Source organism: Heterodontus francisci, chromosome 12 (genome assembly GCF_036365525.1).
Source record: "Heterodontus francisci isolate sHetFra1 chromosome 12, sHetFra1.hap1, whole genome shotgun sequence".
In the NCBI taxonomy this organism is placed as follows: domain Eukaryota; kingdom Metazoa; phylum Chordata; class Chondrichthyes; order Heterodontiformes; family Heterodontidae; genus Heterodontus; species Heterodontus francisci.
In genome coordinates, this window is record NC_090382.1 from 42577899 (window position 1) to 42600689 (window position 22791).

Here is a 22791-nt window from a genome sequence, read left to right on the forward strand (position 1 = left end):
GAGATTGAGGGGAGATTTGGTAGAGTTGTACAAGATTATGGCAGGTTTAAATAAGGTAGACAAAGAAAACTGTTCCTATTAGCTGATGTTACAAGGACTAGGGGATACAGATTTAAGGTTTTGAGCAAGAGATATGGGGAGTTATGAGAAATAATTTTTTTTATGTAGTAAATGGTAATTACCTGGAACTCGCTGTCTACGAGGGTGGTGGAAGTGGAGACAATCAATGATTTCAAAAGGAAATTGGATGGGCACTTGAGAGAAATAAACTTGTCGAGCTATGGGGATAGAGCAGGGATGGGACTGATTGAATTGTTCTGTAGAGAGCCGTCATGGACTCAATATGCCAAATGACCCCCTTCTGTGCCATAATGACTATAGACTGAATTTTATCTCGGCAGTCGGGGTCCTAGCGATGGGCCAAAATGTAGGGGGATGACCGTGCCTCAGCCATTTGTCAGACCCCAGATGAATTCAACAATGGGCAATCAACTAACTGCCCACCATCAGGATGCCATCCCCTTTAAGGGACAAGATTCCGCCATAAGAGCTGCTGGCTAATCAGAGGGCCAGCAATTCAGCAGTCCCAGCAGTGCCTCCAGGAGCGATGGTGCTGCAGGAGGCCTTGGAGGAGGCCCCAGTATTAAAGTAAGTGGGATCGAGCTCGCTGGTGTCATTCAAGCAGGTCCCAGTGAGGGGCACTACAGGGGAAGGCGTTGTTAGTGAGGGCAGGCCTTGCCACCAGGGGATCCTTCATGGGTCACAGGGTGCCCAATTAGGAGGTCCCCCCTAGGCCCCAAACCAACAGGGAGGCTGCCAGCTTTTACTGCGTGCCATCCACAAGTAGCGGAGGGCCCCCCATCACTAATAAAATCCGAGCGATGGTGGGAAGAGGCCCTTAATTGGCCCTCAATGACCTCTGACCAGGAAGGCCGTCCACGACCTACCCCACCCCTGGTAAAAGCCCTTGGCCTCGGGAAGGCAACGAGCACTCGACTCCCTGTCTTCCATCGCCATTTTATGCACCTCCTCCCACTGCCTCCCACACTGTCCCAAGAGGGCCAGTAAAATTCAGCCCTTTGACTCTATGATTGGCACCCAACAAAATCTTTCCTCTCTCTGATGACATCTGAACAAAGATCTTCCGTTCCAAACCCTGAACCAGTGAGACTGGAGTGTAGAGGTTTTTATACATACTAGTTTGCCAAGACACCATGGTGTACTGATTTAAACAATGTAAACTCTGTTCATGTGAGTTTCCAGTCAATTTGATGTTTGATGCAGGGAGATGAGGAGAAAGGGATGGAGGTGGGTAATTGTATGACAATGCAAAATGCTACCGTGCAAATTCAACAGAGGCAGTGATTCCAGTAATACAATTTGCTGTATGAAGCATGATCACTTACTGATACCCAGGATGAGCTGCAGTTTTGGACAATCTATCATTGTGTGTGTTCTTACAACATGCTTGCATGATAATATGGCAAATGAAAGAGGGGAAACACAACCGAATAAGAGAATTCAGAACTTGTAAGCCACTGATTGCCTGGAGGAGTCCATGCTGAACAATCATGGCTAGAGACTATTAAGTGATTGACAGAAGGTAAAGGTTCACACCTCCCCAGAGCTTTGGGCTGGTTAGAACCGGATGCTGTGCTGCACCCTCTTCTCTTTTCATTCATTCCTTCACAGGCAGGTACATGACCTTGCAAATAAGTTTCACAGCTGGTATCTTGAACTACAGACTTTTGGGAGATAGAGTTCCAACATTAATCATTTTTCTATCATTGTAGACCAGAGGGCCAGGACAAGACAGCACTTCTCAGCACCCTGCATCACTTTTACCAATCTTTGTTGCACACTTTCTGAAGATGTAATTAATGACCTTGAGGAGGGAGTACCTAGTGAGTCACAAGGCATAAGATCCCTCTGAACCCTACCAGAGCATATTGGATTAGTTGGAGAATCCCGAATTGAAGATCACCAGCTGATGCCAGCACTACCTAAGTGCACCTTGTCCATCTGCCAGCTGGGGAAAGCCGCAAGAATATGGTCAAGGTTGATTGGCTGCTCTGGGGTGCGTGCTGGGCCATTCCCCTGCCCCAACACATGTCTCTGTACCTTCATAAGGGAGCTTAACTACAGTTCAAATCTTTGTTTAAAGTGATCCAGACCATGACCCAAGCCTATCTGACAGCAAATATGGCTGCTTCCACTGGGCACGCTGGCCTGCCAGTAGATTCCCAGGCTAGGAAATAGAAACTTCAGCCTGGGAGTCCCTTCCCCTTGGCCAGATGTCCTCTGATGCTACAGACCTTGTTTGGAGCAGAGGCCCAAATGTGGCCTCACAGAAGCCAACAGGAATTCGTAGGATCTGCAGTTCCAGTCGAGGACCAATTTCCAGTCCATCCACTTGACTCCCACTGGACATAAGGTGGATAAGTAATGGGTGGGCTGCCCAGCCTTGACAGTTGTTTTTCATAATTGTAAGTACCACTGGGCAAGTCCAGACAATAGGAACTGGGCTGCTGCTTAGAAAGAGTGGGAATGAAATAAATGGGGGCAGGGTGAAAATTGTGGCATGGCTTATTTTCAGTAGTGACCAGGCTGAAACTGGAGTTGCTAACTTTCCTGGTCTGCCACCATGCCGAATTCTACCGGAGGGGAAGATTCACCGGCAGCACATTATGTCTTTGGAGTTGTGGCTGAAGTTACTTCAGCAAAAGGAAATGCAAGTTAAGCACAATCACAAAATAAAGACAAACTTGCATTTATATAGCACCTTTCATGATCTCAGGATATCACAAAACGCTTTAAAGCCAATGAAGTACTCCCAAAGTGTAGTCACTGTTATGATGTCGAAAATGCAGCAACCAATTTTTACACAGTAAGATCCCACAAACAACAAAGTAATAATGGCCAGATAATCTGTTTTAGTGATGTTAGTTGAGGGATACACAGTGGAGGGATATTAAGTTTGCAATAAAGTATGAATTTGCATCAATTTTTTGAGGGTTAGCAAAATATACATATATACTATCCTAGGTAGTCTGGTGATAAATTTGTTACTTGGAGCTGTCCGTTTACTGAATTCCTGGTTTTGCAGTAGTAGATCTGGATCAGAATGGAGGTGAGGAGCATGAGCTTGTACTGTCTGAAGCTGTGCCGATGAGACCCATGTTGTCTCGCAATCTATAAATGGCTGTCCCGAGCTGCTGTAAGTTAAACGTCGGATTCGGATCCTCTAACTGCCAGTCCAAATGGCTTTAAACAGTCATCAATAATCAGTACACATTACAGCATTCAATTCCAAACACTAGGGATCCTTTACTTCAGTGAGACATTGTTAAATATGGGCAATCTGTACAGATCTAGTGGTCTGACAGCTATTTTCAGCCCGACAACTTTCTCCATGTATTTGGCAGAATCCTTAGAAATGTTTCTTTATATGCCAATAAGGAGACCATAAATGGCCTTAATTTTCTGTTATTTTCGGAGGCCAATTTCCTGTTTATTTTTTGTGCACTGTACCCATTTTAAGAGAATCTTTCCCCTTGGTTCTTTTTATATGGCTTCCCCAAACCTCCACTTCCTATTAAATGTATAAACATTTACTCTGTATAGGGATTGTATTTCACTCACCTGGCCAATAGGAACAGCTTGGAATAGTTTGATTTACGACTTGTTCCCGTTATTATCGCACTGGCCACTATTTTAGCTACTGACAATATTTATGTGACTGCAACATGCCCAGCAGGACCTTCGGGAAGCTGTCAGGAAGCACTGGATTTCACTTCTGACTCATTTTTCAGTTGGCACCATTAAAAGAGCATTGTCAATAAAGTAAATGCAATAGCAACAGCAGCAGAAACAACAACAACATCTATTTATACAGTCCCTTAATGTAATGAAATATCCCAAGGCACTTTATAGGAGCATCAGAAAACAAAATATGACACTGAGCCACAAAAGGAGATATTAGATCAGATGATCAAAAGCTTGGTCAAAGAGGTAGGTTTTAAGAAGTGTCTTAAAGGAGGAAAGTGAGGTGGAGAGGCAGAGAGGTATAGGGGGCAATAGTGACCATAATATAATACGGTTTAGGATAATAATTGTAAAGTTTGACAAAGATCAGGGCAATATATTAGAGTAAAACTGATTTTGAGGGGCAGAGAATAGAACTTTGGAAGATAAAATGAACAACAATATTGGCAAACAATGGCACAGAACAGCAATTGGAAACATTTGAAATGATGTTCAACAGCATCCAGAAAAAATATATTCTGCTAAAAATCAAGAACAAACTAAAAAGCAGTGACACACCATAGATGAATAAAGACATAAGGGAAAAATGAGGGTAAGGAAAGGGAAATACACTACGCCCATGAACAGCAGAGGAAAGCATGACAAGACAGAATACAAAGAGACTAGGAGAGAAGTCAAAAAATAGGAGGCAAAGAAGAACTATGAAATTAAACTATCAAGGGACATAAAACAAAATAGTAAAATATTCTACAGGCACATAAATAAAAAAAAGTGTTGGGATCGGAATAAGGCCACTAAGGATTGGGGAGGATAAAATCACTGGCAGCTATAGTGAACGCGCAGAAATATTGAATAATTATTTTGCTTCAGTATTTACGAGGGAGACTGATCAGGTGGGCATGACATTGGTAGATAAAATTAGAAATGATAAAGCTGCACTTAAAATAAAGAGGAGAAACATTAAATATTAATGAAATTCAAAGAGGATAAAGCCCCTGGTCTGGACGGCATCCACACATTTTAAAAGAATCTAGACTAGGGATAGCAGATGCACTATTGCACATATTTAGTAATTTGTTAGAAAAAGGTGTAGGGGCAGAGAACTGGCAGATAACTAACATTATACCTATATTTAAGAAGGGAGATAAAACATATCTAGAGAACTATAGGCCAGTGATCTTAGCATCTGTAGTTGGAAAAATATTGGAATCCCTACTAAGGGAGAAAATAGAAAAACATTTAGAAACTAGAATTATAATAATGAATAGTCAACATGAATTTCAAAAGGGAAAGACTCACTTGACCAACCTCATGAATTCTTTGAAGAGCTAATGGGGAGTGTAGATAAGGGTAATGTAGTAGATGCAATACATCTAGATTTCCAAAAAGCTTTCGATAAAGTATCACATAATCAGCTAACGAATAAGGTCAGAACATGAGGAGTCAGGGGACAAGAAGCAGAATGGATAGCTGGATGGCTGAAAGACAGATAGCAGAGAATATGGGTAAAGGGTAGCTATTCAGACTGGTAGAAATTGGGAACTGAGAATATGGGTCCCATAAGGATCAGTGCTGGGACCATTGTTATTCACAATTCACAGTAATGATTAAGACTTTGGAATCAAAAATACAATTTCTAAATTTGCAGTCAACTTAGAGTTGGGAAGTATAGTCAAAACTAAAGAGGACTGAAACAAATTACAAGAAAATATTAATAAACTTGAAGAAGGGCATATAATTGGAAAACAAATTTCAGCATAGGTAAGTATGATGTATTACATTTTGGAAAGAAAAATAAGGAGGGCACATATTAGAGTCATAGAGTTATACAGCACAGAAACAGGCCATTTGTCCCATCGTGTCTGTGTTGGCCATCAAGCACCTAACTATTCTAATCCCATTTTCCAGCACTTGGCCCATAGCCTTGTATGCTATGGCGTTTCAAGTGCTCATCTAAATACTTCTTAAATGTTATGATGGTTCCTGCCTCAACTACTTTCTTCAGGCAGTGCGTTCCAGATTCCAACCACCCTCAAATTCCCACTAAACCTCCTGCCCCTTACCTTAAATCTATGTCCCCTGGTTATTGACCCCTCCGCTAAGGGAAAAAGTTTCTTCCTATCTAACCTATCAATGCCCCTCATAATTTTGTATACATCAATCATGTCTGCTCTAAGGAAAACAACCCTGCCTTTTCAGCCTCGCTTCATAGCTGAAACACTCCAGCCCAGGCAACATCCTGGTGAATCTCCTCTGCAGGGCAATTACATCCTTCCTACAGTGTGGTGTCCAGACCTGTACACAGTACTCCAGCAGTGGCCTAACCAGTATTTTATACAGCTCCATCATAACGTCCCTGCTCTTATATTCTATGTCTCGGCTAATAAAGGAAAGTAGCCCATATGTCTTCCTAATCACCTTATCTACCTGTGCTGCTGCCTTCAGTGATCTATGGACAAGTACACCGAGGTCCCTCTGACCCTCTGTACTTCCTAGGGTCCTACCATCCACTGTATATTCCCTTGCCTTGTTAGTCCTCCCAAAGTGCATCACCTCACACTTCTCAGGATTACATTCCACTTGCCACTGCTCCACCCATCTTACTAGCCCATCTATATCGTCCCGCATTCTAAGGCTTTCCTTCTCATTATTTAAAACACCACCAATTTTCGTGTCATCTGCAAACTTACTGATCTACTTCCTATATTCCCATCTAAATCATTACTATAAACTACAAACAGCAAGGGTCCCAGCACTGATCCCTGTGGTACACCACTGTCACAGGCTTCCACTCACAAAAACAATCTTTGACCATCATCCTCTGCCTCCTGCCACTAAGCCAATTTTGGATCCAATTTGCCAAATTGCCCCGGAACCCATGGGCTCTTCTTTTCTTAACCAATCTCCCATGCGGGACCTTATCAAAAGCCTTTCTGAAGTCCGTGTAGACGACATCAACTGTTTTACCCTCATCTACAGATCTAGTCACCTCCTCAAAAAATTCAATCAAGTTAGTTGGACATGTTCTCCCCCTGACAAGCCATGCTGACCATCCCTGATTAATCCCAGCCTCTCCAAGTGAAGGGTGGCACAGTGGCGCAGTGGTTAGCAGCGCAGCCTCACAGCTCCAGCGACCCGGGTTCAATTCTGGGTACTGCCTGTGTGGAGTTTGCAAGTTCTCCCTGTGTCTGCGTGGGTTTTCGCCGGGTACTCCGGTTTCCTCCCACAAGCCAAAAGACTTGCAGGTTGGTAGGTAAATTGGCCATTATAAATTGCCCCTAGTATAGGTAGGTGGTAGGGAAATATAGGGACAGGTGGGGATGTGGTAGGAATATGGGATTAGTGTAGGATTAGTATAAATGGGTGGCTGATGGTCGGCACAGACTCGGTGGGCCGAAGGGCCTGTTTCAGTGCTGCATCTCTAAAAACTAAAAAAAAACCTTGCAATAAACGATAACATTCTATTGGGCGGCACAGTGGCGCAGTGGTTAGCACTGCAGCCTCACAGCTCCAGTGACCCGGGTTCAATTCTGGGTACTGCCTGTGTGGAGTTTTCAAGTTCTCCCTGTGTCTGCGTGGGTTTCCTCCGGGTGCTCCGGTTTCCTCCCACATGCCAAAGACTTGCAGGTTGATAGGTTAATTGTCCATTATAAATTGCCCCTAGTATAGGTAGGTGGTAGGGAAATATAGGGACAGGTGGGGATGTGGTAGAAATATGGGATTAGTGTAGGATTATTATAAATGGGTGGTTGATGGTCGGCACTGACTCGGTGGGCCGAAGGGCCTGTTTCAGTGCTGTATCTCTAAACTAAACTAAATTAATCCTGTCCCTCAGAATTTTTTCCAATAGTTTCCCGACCACTGATGTTAGATTCACCGGCCTGTAATTACCTGGTTTATCCCTGCTACCCTTCTTGAATAATGGCACCACATTCACTGTCCTCCAATCCTCTGGTGCCTCTCCTGTGGCCAGAGAGGATTTGAAAATTTTTGTCAGAGCCCGTGCTATCTCCTCCCTTGCCTCACATAACAGCCTGGGATACATCTCATCTGGGCATGGGGATGTTTCCACTTTTCAGCCTGCTAAAACAGCTAATACTTTCTCCCTTCCAATGCTAATATGTTCAAGTATATCACAATCCCCCTCCCTGATCTCTACACCTACATCGTCCTTCTCCATAGTGAACACAGATGGAAAGTAATCATTTAAAACCTCACCTATGTCCTCCGCCTCCACACACAAATTGCCACTTTGGTCCCTAATGGGCCCTACTCTTTCCCTGGTTATCCTCTTGCCCTTAATATACTTTAAAAAACCCTTAGGATTTTCCTTTATCTTGCCTGCCATCTTGTTACTCAGAAAACAAGAACCTAAATGGGGTAGATGAGCAACTAGATCTGGGAGAACAACACGTAGGTAATAAGGCCATAATAAAAACAAATCAAGTGCCAGGGTTTATTTCTAAAGGGATAGAATTTAAAAGTAGAAAAGTAATGCTAAACTTGTATCAAATCTTGGTTAAGCCACACTTGGAGCATTATGTTGCCATATTGCACAATGGCGCAGTGGTTAGCACTGCAGCCTCACAGCTCCAGTGACCTGGGTTCGATTCTGGGTACTGCCTGTGCAGAGTTTGCAAGATCTCCCTATGACCGTGTCTGTTTCCGCTGGGTGCTCCAGTTTCCTCCCACAGCCAATGACTTGCAGGTCGATAGGAAAATTGGCCATTGTAAATTGCCCCTAGTGTAGGTAGGTGATAGGAGAATGGTGGGGGTGTGGAAGGGAATATGGGTTTAATGTAGGATTAGTAATAAATGGGTGGTTGTTGGTCGGCACAGACTCGGTGGGCCGAAGGGCCTGTTTCAGTGCTGTGTCTATCTATCTATAAAAAGAGTATAGAAGGACTGGAGAGGGTGTAAAAATATTTACGAAGATGATACCAGAACTGTGAGGTTATACTTATCAAGAATGGGTGAACAGGTTGAGTCTCTTTACTCTTGAAAAAGAAGGCTGAGGGGTGACCTAATAGAGGTCTTTAAAACTATGGAATATTTTGATAGAGTCGGCACAGAGAAAGTGGGAAGAGCAAAACTGGGACCGTAAATCTAAGATAGTCACCAAGAAATTAACTAGGAAATTCAAAAGAGTAGCGAGAATGTGGAACTCACGACCACAGGGAGTAGTTGAGACAACAAGGAAAGATACATTTAAGAAACTAGATAAGCACATGATGGGGAAATGAATAGAAGATTGTATCATGAATATGCCACGTAGGGAATTAATAGTCCATGCACAATGTTCCCTTTAAGATGTGCGCATGCTCGGCCACACGCCAATCTTAAAAGGACCGCGCGGTACAACAAGCCGGTTGCATACAGCAAACAGAAGTTAAAGGGACCATTGGTTATATTGTTAGAGTTAAAAGAGGAAGAATAGGAGGAGGCTCAAATGAAACAAAAGTTTGTCATGGACTGGTTGGTTTGAATGGCCTATTTCTGAGCTGCTATAAAATTCTCTGTAACCTCACTTTAAGAAGTGCAATCCTGCCTGAAAAGGGCTCCAGGGGGCCTACTGGAAATTAACACCAAGACAGTGGGAAGCACGTCAAAGAGTCGCTGCAATCTCCCATGTGGCGGCTCATTTAAATAGCCAATCATGTGGAGGGGCACATTGTCTGTCCCCGGCAATGGCATCAGCTGCCTGTGTGCAGGCACTGGAACCATTTTTAAAGGGCAGCCAGCCCTGCTGGCAGATTTAAATTTTTAAAGCTATATCCCCCCCAAAAGTTCTCAAATAAATTTCTAACGCCCTTTCCCAACCCCCAATAACAATTACATGAACTATTTGCCATTCCCCACAAAGCAATTACCTTTTAAATCTGACCTCTCCCACTACCAGATTGCACAAAGTTTAAATTTCACCCTTTCCACAATCCACCACACCCATTCCGTTTATTTGACTCTGTTCCCCATCCCCACACTGAGAATCTTACCTCCTCCCCCTCTCCACCAGTGTCGCACCAGTTTACCTCAGACAAGGAATTGAAGGCGTGACAGTGACAGCCACTGCACTGAGGATTACGGTGGGCTGGGAAGATGGAAGGCAAGTTTATTTAAATGTATTCATTTGATTGATTTAAATATTTTAATTCAGGTCCCGTTACCCAGCGGTGGGTGGCGCCACAGAGCCTCACCACCACTGGGAGGAACGGGCCGGGGCCTCCCAGCGTTGGCCTCCATGGTGGGCCGCTGCCAGACCCATATTCTGGACACCCCCCCACCCCGGCCACCCGCTACATCGTGGGCTTGGTAAAATCCAGCCCAGTGGGTGGGCTTTACATTCCTGATGTATCCAGGTGAGAAATCCATCTGTCAAATTTAAATGAAGTGTGGTATTTAAAATCCTCCAGCCTAAAATCTAGATGAGAAAATTTGTTTTGCGCTTAGCCCACTCCCACCCACCTGAAACACAAGTGGAATTAAAATCGACCCCATCGGCCGGAATTTTATGACCCCCTTAAGAGCATGTTGGTGGTTGGGGGGGTGGGGGATGGAGGTGCATAAAATGGACCCCTTCCCAACACACTCCCATCTCCACCATCACTTTATGCAGGGTGGTGGCAATGAAAACCGGCCCGCCCCCCCTCTAGGCCATTCAAGGCCCTTAAGTGGCCACTTAATTAAGGGCCTCCGCCTGCCGCCATGGGGATTTTACCCTTGGCTGATCGGGAAGCCCAGGCCTCAGAAAAGCCACATGACGAAAGCAGGCTGCTTTCTGACCACCTGTGGGCGGGGAGGGGGGGGGGGGGCCTCATGATCAGGCACCCTGAGCCTGATGGAGGGCCGAACCGATATCTGAATCACCCCCAACACATGCCCCTGTCCCCCCATTCGACCACACTTGCCTCGCCACTGATTGGCCGGCAGCTCCATTAGGCGGGACTTCCTGCCTCAATAAGGTGGAAATCCCGCCTCAGACCAATTGAAAGCCTGGGCACTGTAAAATGCTGTCCAGATCCCGAGGCCAGGCAACGGCAGGTTCGCCACCGACGTTTCAGTTGGTGGATGGCTCCGTCTGACAAGGATAAAATTCAGCCCACAGTCTCCAACACTCAGTAAATAATGAGACATGCCAGCACGAATACTGCAGTGTTAATTGTAAATGAAATGCAAACAGAAAACTTATTTATTTAGAGATACAGCACCAAAACAGGCCCTTTGGCCCACCAAGTCTGTGCTGATCAACAACCACCCATTTATACTCACCCTACAGTAATCCCATATTCCCTACCACCTACTTACACCAGTGGCAATTTACAACAGCCAACTTATCTCTCACCTGCAAGTCTTTGGCAGTGGGAGGAAACCAGAGCACCCAGCGAAAACCCACCTGGTCACAGGGAGAACTTGCAAACTCCATACAGGCAGTACCCAGAATCGAACCCGGGTCCCTGGAGCTGGGAGGCTGCGGTGCTAACCACTGCGCCACTGTGCCGCCCTTGTCATAATTAAATATTTATAACAGTGCTAAATGGCTTATAAAATGTCACTAATTAAATCAGGATCTATATTCTCAGCAGATGTTTACATGTGGAGTATCCTGTTAACCTCTGGAAAACAGTTCAAAAGCTTTCACCTCACAGTGCCCTGACTTAGAAGCAAGCAGCATATTTGATTATAAATATTTACAATTAATACAGCTGGCTGAGCCTTAGAATACATCCTCTAATAATTTTCACATGACCATCAATTTATTTTATAATTATGAGTACATCTTGTCTGGTGTTGCTCATGGTAAATATGGGCAGCTTTATAACAAAGGATCCTGATATAATTTCAAGCAAATTACATGCCGATCTCTTATTGTGACCTCTGTGTACATAGTCAAGCTCAAATTTATGACAGAATAATCTGGTTACTTGGAGCATGTAAAAGAAAAGAAAGAACCTGCATTTATCATAGGATCAAAGAAAATAGGAGTGGGAGTAGGCCTTTTGACCCATCGAGCCTGCTCTGCTATTCAAACAGAGCATGGCTAATCATCTACCTGTACGCCATTTTTCCCCACTGTCCCCATATCCCTTGATGTCATTAGTATCCAGAAATCTATCGATTTCTGTCTTGAACATTGTTGTGTGATTGCCTTTAAGAGTAATGTACCTTTAAGATCTTAGTATGCTAATGAGCTAGGTGCCAGGGTGCAGTCAATTGACGACAAGCCAGACTCGCTCGGTAACTGTAACACCAAGATGCAAGTCCTGTAAATAGATAGCTCTGCACTATATAATTGTTAGCTGTTAATAAACCTGTTTGAGATCCTCAGTCAACTGAACTCCAACCTTCTCATTCACCACCCTCTGAGTAAAGAAATTCCTCCTCATATCAGTCTTAAATGGCCTGCCCCATATTCTGAGACTGTCTCCCCTGGTTTTAGACTTAGCCATCAGAGAAGACATCCTATCCACATCTACCCTGTCACGACCTGCAAGAATTTTGCACGTTTCAGTGAGATCACCCCTCATTCTTCGAAACTCTAGAGCATACAGGCTGGGTTTCTGCAATCCCTCCTCAAAAGAGAATCCAGCCATCCCAGGGTTTGGTCTGGTGAACCTCCGTTACACTCCCTCTGTGGCAAGTGTGACAACAGAGGCGGGAGAAGTGCACTGTTTTCTAGCTCCACTTCTCCACAGGTCACAACATATGTTTAAATAATTTCCCCAGTTACCGATACAATCATAGACTCTACTTTAATCCCCCCAAAATTAATTACTTCAACCAGATTACTTTAATGAACAACAAAATTATCAGTTTATATAAAACAAGTGTTAACCAGTAACAAAGCAAAGCATTAATATACAGATTGAAATATGAAAGTTCCCTTTTTACACACACACATCGGTTAACCGAGAAATAAAGAGATTTTATTTTTAGAGCTCTTTGCCAAGCAAGCAGGCAAAAAAGAATACTTTGGGCAAATACCTGCTAATTCTTGAAGAAAAAAGAGAACATATAGAAAGATGTCTGATGTCCTTTTTTCCCTGTTTGGCATCCCAAATACGCATAAACGGTTGTCACTGGGACCTTCCTAGAACAATTCTTTTCAGGCGACATTGGAGATCAGTTTGGGCAGGCTTTCTAGGAGAATTGTAGCAACGGGGTTTCAGTCTGTTTCTTATACTTGCTTTTCAGGGTTTCTTAAAGAGGTGGAAAACTGGCAGGCTTTTTCAAAGAGCTGGAACAGGCTGAGTTGGGGTTTGTCCTTGGCAGGTTGATTCTTAAACTCCTTTTCAAAACTCTGTCCATACCCCAACTGCCTGTCCAAAGTGAAACCAAATACATCTCAGGAGTAAATCCTCCTGACCTCTATAAATCTCGACCTGTCATTTCTCTGTAAACATCTTCCCCAAGTCAAAAAAGCCACCTGCTGGGTATTTACCTGAAAATAGGTGCCTTCCTGTAACTGTTGTTTACAAGTCAAGTCCAACAGAACTTCTGATGACCTCTTTTTTTTCAAAAAAAAACAAAGTCCAGCATCTATGGAATTCTTTTTGCAGTTTGAAAACAGAAGTTCTCAAAATTTAACAAAAAAATGCAAGCGCTCGTAACACAAGTATACTCTTCCATAGATAAGGAGACCAAAACTGTACACAGTACTCCAGGTGCGCTCTCACCAAGGCTCTATACAGTTGCAACAATACATCTTTACTCCTGTACTCAAATCCCCTTGCAATGAAGGCCAACATACTATTTGCCTTCTTAATTGCATGAACAAGGTCTCCCAACACTTCCCAACATCTCACCATTTAAGCCGCATTTCTATTTTTTCTACCAAAGTGGATCACTTCATATTTTCCACATTATATTCCATCTGCCATGCTCTTGCCCATTCACTTAACCTGTCTAAATCCCCTTGAAGCCTCCTTGCATTGTCCTCACAACTTACATTTCCACCTTGTTTTGTGTCAATAGCAAATTTGAAAATATTACAATATTCAAATCATTTATATAGATTATGAACAGCTGTGGCCCCAGCACTGATCCTTGCAGTACCCCACTAGTAACAGCCTTGCATCCTGAGAACAACCATTTATTTCTACTCTCTGCTTTCTGTCCGTTAACCAATTCTCAATCCATTGCAGTATATTACTCCCAATCCTAGGTATTCTAATTTTGTTTACTAACCTCCTGTGAGGGACCTACCAAAAGCCTTCTGAAAATACAAATATACCACACCCACTCGTTCTCCTTTATCTATGCTACAAGAAACATCTGCAAAAAATTTCAACATGTTTGTCAAACATGATTTCCCTTTCAAAAATCCATGTTGACACTGCCCAATTATATCATTATTTTCCAAGTGCCCACTTAGCTCTTCCTTTATAATAGATTCTAACATTTTCCCTACTACTGACGTCAAACTAACAGGTCTGAAGTTCTCCGTTTTCTCTCTTGTTCCCTTCTTAAATAGTAGGGTTACATTTGCTATTTTCTAATCTGCAGGTACCTTTCCAGAATCTATAGAATTTTGAAAAATAACCACCAATGAATGCATCCACTATCTCTATAGCTACTTCCTTCAATACTCTGGAATGTAGCTCATCTGGTCCAGGGGATTTATCAACTTTCAATCCAATTTTTCGAGTACTATCTCTTTATTGACACTGATTACTTTCAGTTCCTTATTCTCTTGGTTCCCTAGTATTTCTGGGAGATTTTCTGTGCCTTCCTCCATGAAGACAGATACAAAGTAATTGTTTAGTCTCTCTGCTATTTCCTCATTTTCCACCACAATCTCTTCCGTTTCCGCCTGCAATGGACCCACATTCATCCTTGCTAATTCAAGGAGCAGCTAATGCGTGTCCTTGATAAGTATGTACCTGTCAGGCAGGGAGGAAGTTGTCGAGCGAGGGAGCCGTGGTTTACTAAAGAAGTTGAAGCGCTTGTCAAGAGGAAGAAGGCGGCTTATGTTAGGATGAGACATGAAGGCTCAGTTAGGGCGCTTGACAGTTACAAGCTAGCCAGGAAGGATCTAAAGGGAGGGCTAAGAAGAGCAAGGAGAGGACACGAGAAGTCATTGGCAGATAGGATCAAAGAAAACCCTAAGGCTTTCTATCGGTATATCAGGAATAAAAGAATGATAAGAGTTAGAACAGGGCCAATCAAGGATAGTAGTGGGAAGTTGTGTGTGGAATCAGAGGAGATAGGGGAAGCGTTAAATGAATATTTTTCGTCAGTATTTACAGTAGAGAAAGAAAATGTTGTCGAGGAGATTACTGAGATACAGCCTACTAGGCTAGATGGGATTGAGATTCACAAGGAGGAGGTGTTAGCAATTTTGGAAAGTGTGAAAATAGATAAGTCCCCTGGGCCAGATGGGATTTATCCTAGGATTCTCTGGGAAGCCAGGGAGGAGATTGCAGAGCCGTTGTTGTTGATCTTTATGTCGTCATTGTCGACAGGAGTAGTGCCGGAAGATTGGAGGATAGCAAATGTTGTCCCCTTGTTCAAGAAGGGGAGTAGAGACAGCCCTGGTAATTATAGACCTGTGAGCCTTACTTCAGTTGTGGGTAAAATGTTGGAAAAGGTTATAAGAGATAGGATTTATAATCATCTTGAAAAGAATAAGTTCATTTGCGATAGTCAGCACGGTTTTGTGAAAGGTAGGTCGTGCCTCACAAACCTTATTGAGTTTTTCGAGAAGGTGACCAAACAGGTGGATGAGGGTAAAGCAGTGGATGTGGTGTATATGGATTTCAGGAAGGCGTTTGATAAGGTTCCCCATGGTAGGCTATTGCAGAAAATACGGAAGTATGGGGTTGAAGGTGATTTAGAGCTTTGGATCAGAAATTGGCTAGCTGAAAGAAGACAGAGGGTGGTGGTTGATGGTAAATGTTCATCCTGGAGTTTAGTTACTAGTGGTGTACCGCAAGGTTCTGTTTTGGGGCCACTGCTGTTTGTCATTTTTATAAATGACCTGGATGAGGGTGTAGAAGGGTGGGTTAGTAAATTTGCGGATGACACTAAGGTCGGTGGAGTTGTGGATAGTGTTGAAGGGTGTTGTAGGGTACAGAGGGACATAGATAGGCTGCAGAGCTGGGCTGAGAGATGGCAAATGGAGTTTAATGCGGAGAAGTGTGAGGTGATTCACTTTGGAAGGAGTAACAGCAATGCAGAGTACTGGGCTAATGGGAAGATTCCTGGTAGTGTAGATGAGCAGAGAGATCTTGGTGTCCAGGTACATAAATCCCTGAAAGTTGCTACCCAGGTGAATAGGGCTGTTAAGAAGGCATATGGTGTGTTAGCTTTTATTAGTAGGGGGATCGAGTTTCGGAGCCACGAGGTCATGATGCAGCTGTACAAAACTCTGTTGAGGCCGCACCTTGAGTATTGCGTGCAGTTCTGGTCACCGCATTATAGGAAGGATGTGGAAGCTTTGGAAAGGGTGCAGAGGAGATTTACTAGGATGTTGCCTGGTATGGAGGGAAGGTCTTACGAGGAAAGGCTGAGGGACTTGGGGTTGTTTTCGTTAGAGAGAAGGAGGAGGAGAGGTGACTTAATAGAGACATACAAGATAATCAGAGGTTTAGATAGGGTGGATAGTGAGAGTCTTTTTCCTCGGATGATGATGGCAAACATGAGGGGACATAGCTTTAAGTTGAGGGGTGAAAGATATAGGACAGGTGTCAGAGGTAGTTTCTTTACTCAGAGAGTAGTAAGGGCGTGGAACGCCCTGCCTGCAGCAGTAGTAGACTCGCCAACTTTAAGGGCATTTAAGTGGTCATTGGATAGACATATGGATGAAAATGGAATAGTGTAGGTCAGATGGTTTCACAGGTCGGCGCAACATCGAGGGCCGAAGGGCCTGTACTGCGCTGTAATGTTCTAATTCTAATTCTAATTGCTTCCTTTTCACATACCTGAAGAAGCTTTTACTGTCCATCTTTATGTTTCTAACTAGCTTTCATTCATTATCTCTTTTCCCTTTCTTTATCAGTTTCTTGGTCCTCCTTTATTGGACTATAAATTGCTCCCAATCCTTGGGCTTACCACTTTTCTGGCAACTTTATAAGCCACTTCCTTTGACCTAATGCAATCTTTAACTTCTTTTGTTAGCCACAGTTGATTCACCTTTCCTGTTGTTTTTGTGTCTTAGAGGAATGTATATTTGTTGTAAACCATGTAATACTAGCCATTACCTGTCTACCATCAAATCTTTTAATGTATTTGTCCCAATCCACCATAGCCAGCTTGCCTCTCATAATGTCACAGTTTCCTTTGTTCAGATTTAAGACCCTAGTTTCAGAATGAACTACATCTCTCTCAAACTTTATGTAGAATTATATCATATTGAGGTCACTATTTGCTAATGGCTCCTTTACAGCAAGGTTATTAATTAGCCCTTTCTCATTACATAATACTAAATCTAAAATAGCCTGATCCCTAATTGGGTCTTCAACATACTGCTCCAGAAACCCATCTTGTACACATTCCAGAAATTCATCCGCCACAGCATTAGTGCTAATTAGGTTTACCCAAACTATATATAAATTAAAGTTGCCCATTATTACTGTATTGCCCATGCTACATGCAGCTCTAATTTCCTGAGTTATACTATGCCCAACATGATATAGTGTCTTTCATGACCTCAGAATTTCCAAAGCATTTTGCAGCCAAGTAAGACATTTTGAAATGTAATCACTGTTGTAGTGTAGGAAACGTGGAACCAATTTGCACTCAGCAAGTTCCCACTAACATCAGATACACCGAGGATTAGATAGTCTATTTTAGTGATTTTGGTCGAGGGATAAATATTGTCCAGGACACTGTGGCAAAATATAGGCTGGCACTCCAGTGCAGTACTGAGGACGTTCTGCACTGCCAGAGGTACCATCTTTCAAATGAGACATTAAACTCTTGGGTGGATGGAAAACATCCCATGGCACTACTTCAAAGAGCAGGCAAGTTCTAAATATATGTCTCTCAACTAACATCAACAATAAACAGAATATCTGGTCATTATCACATTTCTTTTGCCCCTTTCCCACCCCCTCCCAAATTAAGATGACTATTTGCCCTTTCCCCCAAAAAACGCTTATCTTTTACATCTGACCTTCCCCTAAATTGCACAAAGTTTAAGGTTCAACTCTTCCCACCATCCCCTAAGCCCATTGATTGTAAAGTGACTGCCACGTCTCCAACATTACAACAGCGACTATGAGCTGGATTTTATGCGTGCTCCGCGGCGGTACGTTTTGAACTCGGCGGCCTTCCAACATGGAAGGGCCGTCACACAGCCCCCACGATATTACGTGCGGGGTCTGATTTAAATAGAGGGGGTGGAGCGGCCGTGCCCGATGACATAGAGGGGGCGGTCGCCACATCCCTGGCAATGGTGTCCAGCGCCATTTTTAAAGGGCTTTTTGAGCCCTTAGATGAAATTTAAATTTTTAAAGGTAAAGTATTTGGAATTTTTAATTAACAGATAATAAAGATATGGAGGCCATTCCCACCCCCCCCGCCCCCGCTCCCCCCAACAATGGTCATTTCAATGCCTGATATGACCATCACTTGCCTTTTTCCCGACCTGAACTTTCACCCCAGCCTTCTCACTTTTGCCCTTCAACCCTTGTCCCACCATCCCACATCCAATAAAAAGTGATTTCCCTGCTGCCTCGCCCCTCCCACCCTGAACATTTTATTCCTCCCCCCTTCCCACCCAGGCTTTCGCCTTGGAACTTTGTACGGAGTGCGAAGGACGAGCGGCAGCCGTAAAATCGGCGTGGGACGGCCGCCGCCTGCTGGTAAGTTTATTTGCATCTCATTTGGTATAATTTGCATATGTATATGAAGGGCCCGTGGCCAGGCGGCAGGATGACCACACCGAGGTCCCTCCACCGCCAGAAATTTGCAACAGGCCCTTCTCAACGCCGCAGGTCGAGGCAGGCCTCTCCCTGCAGAATATTACCAGCCCCCCACCATGACCCACAGCATCGAGGGGCTGGTAAAATTCAGTCCATTGTGTTTTTAAAAACTGTGTTGTGTAAGAAGGATTCAGAGGAGACATGTGACCTCACACCAACTCTACCTAGACACAAGACAGGGATTCTGGTTACCACGTGAACAAGGAACCCAGATCAAAGGCCCTTTTGAAAGCAGAATGCAGGGGTGTAAAGCCTAACGAACCATGCGTTTCACTCTCCCAGACTCTCAGATCGTAAACAGGGAGCCAGGGGATCTGAAGTTGCAAACTCGAGTTGAAATATTTAACTCCTGCAAACAAAGGAAGGCCCGTGTGGTTCTGCTGTGGCCAGTATTATGGTCTCTGCATATTGAAAAAAGTAAATGACTATTGACTGTTGATTCTGGATAAATTCAACAGGCTTTCAGAAGTCTGGAGGCTGTCCAGAAGACCGGAAGACAGAAAGACCAGCAGTGGCAGTCTCAGAAGAGAGAGAGAGAGAAAACATCTGCTCTCAGAACACTACTACAATGAAAGGTTGCTAAGGCTTGAACCCAATATAAATGCTGATGTTTGCAGAGGGAAAAAGACCAACGGGATCACCAGAGATCACCTTAGTCACAGAGGTCCAGATCAAAGTAAAGAAGTGAACAAAGAGGACATTGACTTTGTGAAGGACTGGGATAACCAACCCATTGTAACTGGGAGGAGTTTGGGACTTTTAACAGCAAAGATATCTTTTCAATGAGGACACTGTCACATTTAAATGTGGTATGGGGTTGTCAGGTGTTTTAATAAGTTAAAGGGATCTTCCTCTGTAATTTTGTGTCTTCGACACTTACAAAACACTGTTTAATGTTGCTTTTTAGTTTAGTTGTTATACTAAAAGTCTTAAAATGTGAAATCTTGATGTGTACTTCTTTAAATTGGTCTGGGGAGTTCATATCTCCAGGTCATAACAATCTGAAATATATTTTTTCTAAGTGATTATATAATGATCGCAGATGTAGCTTGTGAAGTATTATATGGGGAATTATAGTCAGCCTTCTTGCATGCAACTTGATGTTTGCCTACTTGATGTTGCACAAGTCCTTTTGAAGAGCACCAGGCACTGGGAGGGAATTAGGAGGCCATAACTTAGCTCTGATGTCATTGGCAATCCTGAAATCAAATTATAGTCACCTCAGTCTCTCATTTATTTGTTGTTTTATATGACACACATATCTAGAATCATTGAATTATGGAATGGTTACAGGACAGAAGGAGGCCATTTGGCCTGTCATGTCCATGCTGGCTCTCTGCAAGAGGAACTCACCCAGTCCCACTCCCCTGCCTTTTCTCCTTTGCCCTGCAAACTTTTTCTGTTCGGATAATTATCCAGTTCTCTTTTGGAGGCCTCAATTGAATCTGCCTCTAGCATTCTCTCAGGCAGTGCATTCCAGATCCTAGCCACTCGCTGTGTAAAAATATTTTTTCTCATGTCGCTGTTGCTTCTTTAATCAATCACCTTAAATCGGAATCCTCTGGTTCTGGATCCTTTTGCCAATGGGAACAGTTTCTTCCTATCGATTCTGTCGACACCCCTCATGATTTTGAACACCTCTATCAAATCTCCTCTTAATCTTCTCTTCTCCCAGAACAAACCCAGCTTCTCCAACCTATCCACATAACTGAAGTTTCTCATCCCTGGATCCATTCTCATGAATCTTTTCTGCACCCTCTCTAATGCCTTAACATCCTTCTGAAAGTGTGGTGCCCAGAATTGGACACAGTGCTGCAGTTGAGGCGGAACCAGGGTTTTATACAGGTTTATCATAACTTCCTTTTTTTGGAACTCGATGCCCCTATTTATAAATACAGGATTCTTTATGCTTTATTAACTGCTTTCTCAACCTACCCTGAAACCTGAAACATTTTATTATTAAAAATTGCAGTTTGTCAAAAAAAAATCCATAACATTGCTGCTAAATGTTCTTTCAAATGGTAAATTATTTAGTAAAAGGGATCAAGAGCATATTGTGACAATTCAGGATTTCTACAAACATTCTCAAGTCACATTTGCAGCAAAAAGGTATTCTTCATGAACTATGAACTGGAACCAACAACTTTTTATCTGATCTAACAAGACACAGAACAGCAATAAGTTGTTCACCATAGTATTACGTGCCAGAGACTATAAGAGGATGTACATATGTTCTCCTGCCCACTTCTAAAGGTGATAAGTATTCCAGTGATGGAACATTACTTTCATGCTAAAATTAGTAGTTAAATATATTTATGAGTCAGATAATGACACAGAAGGATAAGGCATACAACAAGTTACGATACTTGACATAGAATATAACTGAACTGTTCTAAAAACAGGAAAGAATCCAAAATCTTCATATTGATGTAATATTAGGCAAGTGACCAGCTTGGCTTCACCAATTCACATGACAAATTGTAGTCAAATCATGGAATTAAGAATCCTTAGGCAAAAAACCCAATATTAAACAATTTTCTGAATTGCAAAGACAGATTCCAACATCCAATTTCAAAGACGTTTTACGAAGTTCTGACAGGGAAAATTAATGAGCAATGTTACATATATTGTCTTAAACATTTGCCAAAGGCTTAAATAACGCATATTGGAATTTTGTTCAGAGTGAAATGTTCCTGATTGTTCAAGTATTGCTACATTGGCTAGAAGGTTGGGATCCCAGGCTCTGCATCTAAGGATGGACATAAGCTGACTCACTGGCCAACAAACTCCTAACCTTCCTCTGCTTCCATTAACTGTTACTTTTCACTAATGCTTTGTGCGTTGCCTGGTGAATTGAGCTCATGCTGCCTACATAAATCCCCAAGGTACCTGCACTGGTGCTCGCTATGGGTAGAACGATTTGCGCAGAATGACATGAGCTGCTGATTTCAGGACTTTCACTTTGGCTTGCACCTTCTTCATCAGAGATAATTATAGAAACAGGTGAACCTTATGTTAGAATGGAGATTGAGAAGCAGTCCCCTAAAAACACATAGCTTATGTGTGTATGGTGTTTTTTTTTGCAATCTATGCCTGTTAGTAAGTGGATTAATGAGTGAATAAGTGAGTAGCAGGGATGAACAACAGAGAGGTCTGCACTTGGAGTAGACAGAGGAGCAGGAGCAGGAGCGGCAGTGCCAATTCTCTTCAGATGAGGAAGACAAGAGGGAAAGATGGGGAGCAACAGAAGAGGGCCACCTCAATGCTTTTCAGCAAGTAATGTGAAGGATTAGCTGATTGATCAGTAATTCCACTATGGTTCAAAACCAGGGCCTGAGAACTTGTTCAAAGCTCCTTTGCTTTAACAGTCCTTATTAGATCCTTCACTACCCCTTCATCCTCTATTAAGGACCACTTAAACCTACCAGGCATCTTCTATATCAATGATGTACAGATAATGTACGGTCAGAAGCTCCTATGAAACCACATTGTTGACCAAAGTGCCAAATGTGATAAAGACAATTAATTTAATGGAAAATATTAAGATTATTAAAGAGTTTAATTGGGTAAACAAACAGAAGATGTTTCCAGTTGTGGCTGAGACTAGAACTAAGGGTCATATATATAAGTTAGTCATTAAGAAATCTAATGGAGAATTCTGGAGAAAATTCTTTACTCAGAGAGGAAGTTGTGGAGTAGTTATGGCAAATAGCATAGATTCATTTAAGGGAAAGCTGGATAAACACTTAAGTGATAAGGGAATTGCACTGACACGGAACACAAAAGTCCGAGTGTATCAGGCCTGTGTCCTCAGTACCTTGCTCTATGGCAGCGAGGCCTGGACAACGTATGTCAGCCAAGAGCGATGTCTCAACTCATTCCATCTTCGCTGCCTCCGGAGAATACTTGGCATCAGGTGGCAGGACCGTATCTCCAACACAGAAGTCCTCGAGGCGGCCAACATCCCCAGCTTATACACACTACTGAGTCAGCGGCGCTTGAGATGGCTTGGCCATGTGAGCCGTATGGGAGATGGCAGGATCCCCAAAGACACATTGTACAGCGAGCTCGCCACTGGTATCAGACCCATCGGCCGTCCATGTCT